Raw genomic sequence first — 8,142 nt, 5'->3', positions numbered from 1 at the left:
AATTCGAAATCTTCTTGTCACATAGAGGACTTGGGGTCTTCATTAAAAGGGGACTGTGGCTATAAGCGCTGAAGAATCATTGACTCCAACCCTGAGCGCCCACTCCTCACCCACCCTCCCCTCACCGCTCCCCGCCCCAGCGCTGCCTCTGCTGGGCTGGTTCTGGTTAATACAGCTGTACTTCTGCTCCTAAAGAATGCTTGCTGCCGACTCCGTTGTCTTAGTAAGTTACTGTTATGTTATTTTTAATGTGCCTTCCAGCTAGAAAATCTTGCTGCCTAATGAAGCGTTGTAATTGTAATGGGAACTCTTGCTGCTTAGGATGCTAGATCCCCCTCGTGTCTTGAACTGTAATGCTGCTCTGCTGAGGCACTGCCACCCAGAGGACCCCTCCTCCTCGGCCTGGTCAGCTGCAGTGTGCGCTTCAGCCTGGTCCCTCCTCATCTGCATCTTCGTTTTCTACAGGGGAGCACTCGGCTCCCTCCTGCAGGTTGTCTAGACATCTGGCTGTCCTGTCGCTCTAAATGATGAAGCCCACGCCTGTCCGAGTGCTGCCTGTGACAAGCTCAGCTGCGCCTTCCGAGTGAGGACTGGCTTCTGTTGCTGAGACGTCCTCAGGCCTACCCTACCTCTGTATTTGAAACAAATAAATCCTAGGTGCAACTGGGGTTATTTTAAAGAAGTACCTTTTGTGCTTATTGAAACAACAGACTTGTGGGCAAGAATAAGCATTTTGGAGTCTGGTGTGGTACCTCACACCTGTAATCCCAGCGGCTCGCAGGAGGATCATGAGTTCAAAGCCAGCCTCCTCAAAGGCGAGGTGCTTAGCAACTCAGTGAGACCCTGTCTCTAAATAAAATACAAAATAGGGCTGGGGATGTGGCTCAATGGCCGAGTGCCCCTGAGTTCAATCCCTGGTACCCCAAAAGAAAGCATTTTGGAAGCAGTGACACTGACAGGACCTTTTCTGTCTTTACACTCACACGTGCTGCACACCATACGGTGCAGAAACCACAGGAGGATTTCTTGATCAGTTTGGCAGAATAAATTACCCAATGCCAACCACATTAGTAAAATTAAGTTACCTTTGTCCTTCAGATGTAATTTCTAAGCATTAGGAAGTCTTTACTATTTTAGAAAACATTTGTAAACCAAGCATTCTGAGCTTCAGACCATAGGATAATCAAGTACTTTTCTATTAGTGGAAGCAGTTTCAAAGTGAAATATCCTAATTTATTCCTTTTCAAGTAGATCAAAAATTGTCTTAATGACTTAACAAAATATTTCATCAGTATATTCTTTCCCCTTTCTAAGAAGAGTCCCTGGGAAGAACAGTGCATTCAGCCGTTGCCTGAGACACCTTGAAGGCCCCATAGGTGCCCCCCCCCCCCGAAGACCACACTGTGACTAATGTCAGCACAACCTAGGATAGAGCTGGAGAGGGACTCACCAGGTCACAGCTCCGAAATAAAGCCCCCAGGAGCAAAGGTACCATGTGCCATTGTGTTTACTTGAAACACTGACCTTGGTAGGTCAAAAGCAAGCATGCCGTCCTTTCATCCTGACCATTAAATAACAGTGGGGTGACAGTCTTGTGTCTGCTAAAGGCACTCCCACATCGTGCCTCCTGGCCTAGTGGGCCTCATCATCCCATCAACAGAACCTTTGGTTTTTCTGAGAGTTCTTGCAGCACAGAACAGCCCTGTTGGGCTTGGGGACAATGAACTGTCCTTTAGAAGATGTGGATGGCATGTAGGTCTGGAGTTCAGCAGGGCTTGGGACTGGTTCCCATTATTTAGCCAGTGTTTTATATTTGAAAATCGTTGAGCTGGCTCCAGCATCTGCACGGTGGGAGCCAGCTATGTCTAGACAGTTACAGCTTCCTGTCCTCCAGCTCCTGAGAAGTCAGATCACCTTAGGAAATTGGGCATTATCTAGCAAGACTAAAACAACGTGGGCATTTTTCCCCTCAAATATGCCAAGCCCCTCCATTGGAAAGTTGCAAGTTCAAGAAGAAAGGCTTGACTCATGCCTCAAGCCTCAGCCCCAGCAGACCTGTCTCTCCCGGCCGTCCAAGCATAGCTGTGCTCAGCACTGCCATCTGCCCTCCTTGTCTGGCTCCCTCTCCACCCTTTGCCCGTCATTAGCATCCTGCTCTGCTGTGTTCTAAGACCTCTGCATCCTGAACAAATCTGCACCCTGTACTCTAGACCTCTGACTTCAGCAGACATTTACCAACTTTGTTGTGGCTTTTTTGGCACTAAAAAACATGTTGACTGGAAATAATGTACTCCTTATTTAAAATACTCAAGACTGTTTAGTCCTTTATTGGAATTTTATTTGGAAAATATATATCTTTCTGCAGATTTGTACCTAAGTTTCCTTTGATTACAACCAAAATCATTTGTTAACCCTTTTATTACTTAAGCAAATATTCAATTACATGGTTTATTATCTAATGGAGTGTGTATTAGGTTTTTATTATCTAAAAATATTTAATTATTTGTGACTAATATTTTGGGGGACAAAGGGTGGCTAGGAATTGAAGCCAGAGCCTCATGCATACTAGGCAAGCACTCAACCACTGAGCTACATCTCAGCTCTCTAATACATTTTTCCAGTGGTTCAAATGAAAAACTAAAATAACTTCTGTCTAGAACAACTGTATTCACTGTATCCTTTATATGATAAAATGAGTGAATTGTAAGTTAATCTAATAACTGAAAATTTGAATTTACATTAAAGTATTTAAAAGTAAATATTTGATCTACAAAATAAATTTTTATTCAAAAGAATTATTCAGCATACTTGTGTACAGTATTTTAAGTACTTCTTCGGGGAAATGATGAGCACAATGCACAGGTTTTTAGAGAGGACTGGGGGGCAGGGGGGACCAGGTAATGGGATTCCACCTCAGGCTAGCTTGGACAGAAAATGATTTCTGTTTTCAGCTTGCACAACCAAAGTCTGGGCAAGGCACACTAAGATGCCATCAGAACTCTCCTCTCTATAAGCACCTAGGGCCCATGTCTGCAGCTACCTCTGACACAAGCCTCACCCTGATTAGCTCCACTCTGAGAACACCTGGAAAGGAATGGTCTGGGGAGGGGTGGGGGGGCTGGGCTGCAGCAAGCATCAGCCTCCTGAGGGGTGCTGTGGTTCCTTGCTGCATGCTCACCTCCCTGGGAGCCTACTGGGCAGGTTTCCCAGGAATCAGCTCTGCGAGCAGAGTTTCAGGGTAATCAATGTCTGCTCCACAGGAATGCTTTGGAAAATTGGGCAAATGAAATAGAAAAGTAGTCAGGAAATTAATGCTGGGTACCTTTCATTTTCTCCAACTAGAAATCTTAAAGTTAGAATCAGAGCAACTAGACTTGAGGGTTAGCAGCAGTTTCTAAAAGGTGATTAGCCTCTGAGATAGGGAAAGGCCCTGAGTGATCTGCAAACTCTGCCTTCAAGCTCGCAAATGGTGTGTTAGATGTGAGTCACCGTCCACCCCGTCCTCTCTGGGCCCCATTTCACATCTGTGGTGCATGAACAAACTCAGTCCTTTTCACTTTGGGCCTTTGGTTTTTCCAAAAATAAGAAAATTGTTTTAAAGGAAAGCATTTTCTAGAAACAGATTTCTCTCTGGAATCTGAGCCTCAGGCGTTCCAAGGCAGAGCTTCACGTTCATTGGTGTGCCAGTCACGTCTCCATTGTAATCTGCAGTTTCCACAGGAGGCTCCTGCCATGAAGCCTAAGGGTGCTGGGCCCATGGGCACTGAGAGAGGCCACTGTCCAGCAGCGTCTTCAGCCTACAGATCACTGAGATTCTTGTCGTCTTATCGCACATATGCAGGTAACTATTTTGAGACCCACAGTTTAAGGAATGAGTATTTGAAATACATAAGTATAAAGAAGGCCTTAACTTTTCCTTTCAGTTTAATCCTTTTTTCTCTTTCCTTTTTTGCACACGCACTAATATTTCAGTAAACTCTATTCAGTTCATGATTCTGAAGCCTCAGTCGGCTCAGTATTAAAGCCCCGGAGCTGTATTCGGAGGGTAGATGCAGCTTAGCATATTATTTCTGCTGCTGCTGTTTTTCAGCAATGATTCTTCAAACCCCTGCCCCTAGGCCACCTCAGTGTCCTGGACACTCATTCTCTCAGGAGGACAGACACAGCTGCTTGGTGGTATCTTTTTCTCCACAGACAGCATAAAAGTCAATATCTTTTCCTAAACAGAAGTATTTCTTACTATTTCTTTCATGTTTGCATAGTATTATAGTTTGCATGACCAGCATTCCAGGGGCTATTGTAATAGGCAGTGTCTCTTCAACCTCAAGAATTGCTGTCTGTGCCAGGCACAGTGGCACACACCTGCAATCCCAGTGACGTAGGAGGATCCCAAATTCAAGGCCCACCTCAGCAACTTAGCAAGGCCCTAAACAATTTAGTGAGACTTTATCTCAAAATAAAATATAAAAAAAAGGGCTAGGGATGTGGCTCAGTGATTGAGTGCCCCTGGGTTCAACCCGTGGTACCAAAAACAAAAGAATTGGTGTCTGTGCAAACCTCAGTGGCTAAGACTGTGAAGAAAAGATGAAGCCCGGAAGAGCATGATGTTCAGTGAGCCCATGGAAACATGCACAGTTGTTTTTGTTACTGTCATTGTTTTTTACATATGTGTCAGTTGCATGGAGGCTTTCAGCAGCAGGTAACCTCAAACAAGCAGTAGCTTCCACCTAATGTCTTTTTTATTACTTCAGTGTAGAAATAGGAAGTCCTCAGGATTGGATTGACAGCTCAAGGCTGCCTTCAAGCAATAGATCTCCTTTCATCTTTCCACCTTCCTTGCCTTCCTTAAGTGTTAGCCTTCTGCTTCAGACTGAGGGTGATCTGATCACAAGAAGGCTGCCACAGCTCCAGGCATCCTATCCTCACATGACCGGCATCCAAAGCAAAAGAGAGAGGGAGAGAGAGGTGAGTGCAGAGGGACTCTTCAGAAAGAGAGGGAGAGAGAGGTGAGTGCAGAGAGACTCTTCTCATGTCTCTTTCCTTTAAATCAAGAATGATTGCCCACCATAGAAAACCCTTTATATCACATAGACTGGGATTGAGTCACACAGATTACAAGGGGAATGGTTAGTAGTTTTAGCTGCTCTGGTAGGAGGAGGGCAAGCCAGAAGAGGGCTGGGCTTGGTCATCAGGTTGGCATTCAACAGTGCTGGTTACATGTTCACGAAAATAAAGCACAGGCCATGCAATCAGTGCCACCCCTCAGTGGCCGGATACACTTATTTCCAGCAGTATTGTGGGTAATTTTATTTTATTCTGTTTCACAATATATTTTTACTGGTTTTCCAACCAAATCTACAATTACTTTTTTTTTTTAATGTCATGACTAGTTTCTAAGATCCAACTATAATTCTGGACTAACTCGGATGCCTGGGGGAAGGGGTTATTATTTAGACAATCCACATACACCTTTGGGTAGTTCTCAAAACTCCTCTATATAGTTTTGTTTTGTTGTTTGGTACCAGGGATTGAACCCAGAGGTGCATAAGCTGAGCCACATCCCCAGCCCTTGTTCATATTTTATTTAGAGACAGGGTCTTGCAGAGTTGCTTAGGGCCTCGTTAAGTTGCCGAGGCTGGCATTGAACTTGTGATCCTCCTGCCTCAGCCTCCAGAACTGCTGGGATCACAGGCCTGAGCCACCACACCTAGCAGGTCATATGGTTTTAACCAAAGTGTAGCCTAGGCCACCTGCAGCTCCCTTTTGCTCAAAAAGAACAGGAGGGGAGCTGCCACACCGAAGTCTCTTTTGGCTCAGTTGTTGTTGTGGCCTTGCAAAGCCTGTGCTCCTGCACGCGTTGCTTTCCCCAGCTTCCTGCTTCCATCTTTTCCATTTTATAGGAAAAGCAAAAGAAAACCTACAGACAGTAGATAGCGTTCACAGTTGTTAAGGGATGCTTGTGGATAAGTAGCCCTCCCACTTATTCAGAGGGCAGGGTGGGGACTAGAACCCACTATGTTCTCTACCAAGCAACACGCTATTTATGGGATGCTGCGAATTACATACCTGTGCCTTCATCCAGGTATACCTGCAGAGAACAGGACTGAGACACATGTATGTAACAAAGTCAAGGCCAGGTGCTTACTGGGAGAGAAAAAGAAAAAATAATAAAAACACAAGAGACCTGGTCAAGGGTGGCGGATGTCTGAAATCCCAGCAGTTCTGGAAGCTGAAGCAGGAGGCTCACAAGTTCAATGCCAGCCTCAGCAACTTAGTGAGGCCCTAAGCAATTCAGCGAGACTCTGTCTCCAAATAAAATATTTAAAAGGATGGGGGTGTGGGTCAATGGTTGAGCGCTCCCTGGGTTCTATCCCAGTACCAAAAAAAAAAAAAATCTGAATTATCATTCATCAGGGTTCAAGGGAAACTAAATGAAGCCACCACCACCATCATCATATCAATATCATCATCATATGATTTTAAAATCATTATATTCAAAACGTCGATGAGGAACAGAGCTGACTCCTGATGAGCACAAGGAGAGAAACAGAGATCCTGCGTCTGGGTTGGCTGCCAGGACCTGTAGGACACCACGGCGGGGCAGGCTTTGCTGGTCGCTGCCCTGCTCTGTGCGTGGGGGACTCACAGCTTCTGCGGCAGCGGTCCCCATCTCTGGAGCGAGTCAGCCTGGGCCAGAAGGTGGCGCCACAGAGCCTGAGGGTGCACCGCAGGGGGGCTCCAGGAGGAGTCCAGGGTGCATCCGAACAGCCCTGGGCAAGCCCTCCCATTCCTCCAGCTGCCTGACATGCGCCACTCCCCAACCCGGACAGTCTCTTGAGACTTTCGGACACCACCCGAGAGATGCCAGCCCTGTTGCACTTGCCCTCGCCGGCTGCACCCGGGGAACTCCCAGAGTTGGGAGGCGCTGACCAGGCCATCGCAGACTCGCTTCAGACCTTAGTTGTCTCATCTGTAGAAGAAAGTGATCTGGCCATCCTTTCCCCCCAGTTCCCCATACTGGTGGAGTGATCCAGCACATGCAAAGCTCATCACAATCATTAAAAATAGCACAAGTGAACAGTCGACCCCTAACATTGCCCTGAATCGCCACAGTTCTTTGTCAATATTTACTTCCTCCAAGAAGTTTCTAGATCCACCCCATTCTTCTCTGTGTACCTCCCTGTTAACATCTTGTGTCGGGGTGGGAAGTGTAGCCCCAGCTAGCAGCTAGACACGAGGAGCAGGTCAGGAGTCTTAGAGCAAATGAGTTAATCATTAGTCCTGCCTCAAATAGTGATTTAGCTATTTGAAGACCCTCGCCTGATCTCAGCCCCAGAAACTCTTCCTCCTATAACAGGAGGAAGACAGATTTAGGGGGTAAGAACCAAAAGGCAAGAATGTGTTTGCTCAGAAGGGCCTCATTGCTAAGACAAACAATTCAGACCAGAGATGCATGTGCAGACCTAGGGAAGCAGGAGGATTAAGACTGGAGCCTTCTACCATGAATTCTACAAAACCAGTTCCAATTAGGACCCATCAGCCAAGACAAAAGAGTTGCCCTCATGTCGTTAGCTAAAGTATCTGTCCATCCAGAACCTAGAGGTGATACTTGGGCAGGACCTTCTAACAGTCTCCCCACTTCTTCAGTAAAAACTGGGACACAGGGGCTGGGGTTGTGGCTCAACGGAAGAGTGCTTGCCTAGCACATGAGAGGCAATGGGCTCCATCCTCAGCACCACATAAAAATAAAAAATAAAATAAAGGTTTAAAAAAAAATCTGGGACACAAAGAAGTTGCTGCTCTTCTAAGAGGACCCACTCTCTCCCTTGAGGGTGCTCCCCCCTTCTTTCCCTTCTAATAAACTTTGCTATATTTTTACCAAGTCTCCTGTCTTGCTTGAAATCCTCTCATTTGAAGACACGAGAGCCCAGAACACAATATAGTCTCCAATAAGATCTGACCTCAGGTATCATCTTTCCTCCATTACCTCCAGAGCCATGTTGCCTTGGGATGAATCCTGTGTGACCACAGACAACTGCCTTCTCAGTGATTCAGTTTCCTCATCAGTATTTTAGGTGTAATAACAATACAGTTGTCCCTTGGCATCTGTATGGGAGGTTCCAGGACCCCCCCGCCCCGCAA

The 8,142-nt window shown here is 46.1% G+C and overlaps 1 long non-coding RNA gene across 2 annotated transcripts; it reads left to right on the top strand.

The window, feature by feature from the left end:
- Window positions 1-3,700: 3,700 nt before the first annotated feature.
- On the top strand, window positions 3,701-7,878 carry LOC139706283 (uncharacterized). Of its 2 annotated transcripts, none has more exons than XR_011707892.1 (2): window positions 3,701-3,841; window positions 6,415-7,878. It is a non-coding gene; the product is annotated as an uncharacterized lncRNA (long non-coding RNA). The 2 variants fall into 2 exon arrangements; XR_011707891.1 differs by lacking the exon at window positions 3,701-3,841 and adding an exon at window positions 4,753-4,965.
- The last annotated feature ends 264 nt before the right edge of the window (window positions 7,879-8,142 follow it).

The sequence above is a fragment of the Marmota flaviventris genome, chromosome 6 (genome assembly GCF_047511675.1).
Source record: "Marmota flaviventris isolate mMarFla1 chromosome 6, mMarFla1.hap1, whole genome shotgun sequence".
NCBI classification, from domain to species: domain Eukaryota; kingdom Metazoa; phylum Chordata; class Mammalia; order Rodentia; family Sciuridae; genus Marmota; species Marmota flaviventris.
The sequence above is the reverse complement of the archived record's forward strand: the minus strand, read 5'-3'. Positions and strand labels throughout refer to the sequence as shown.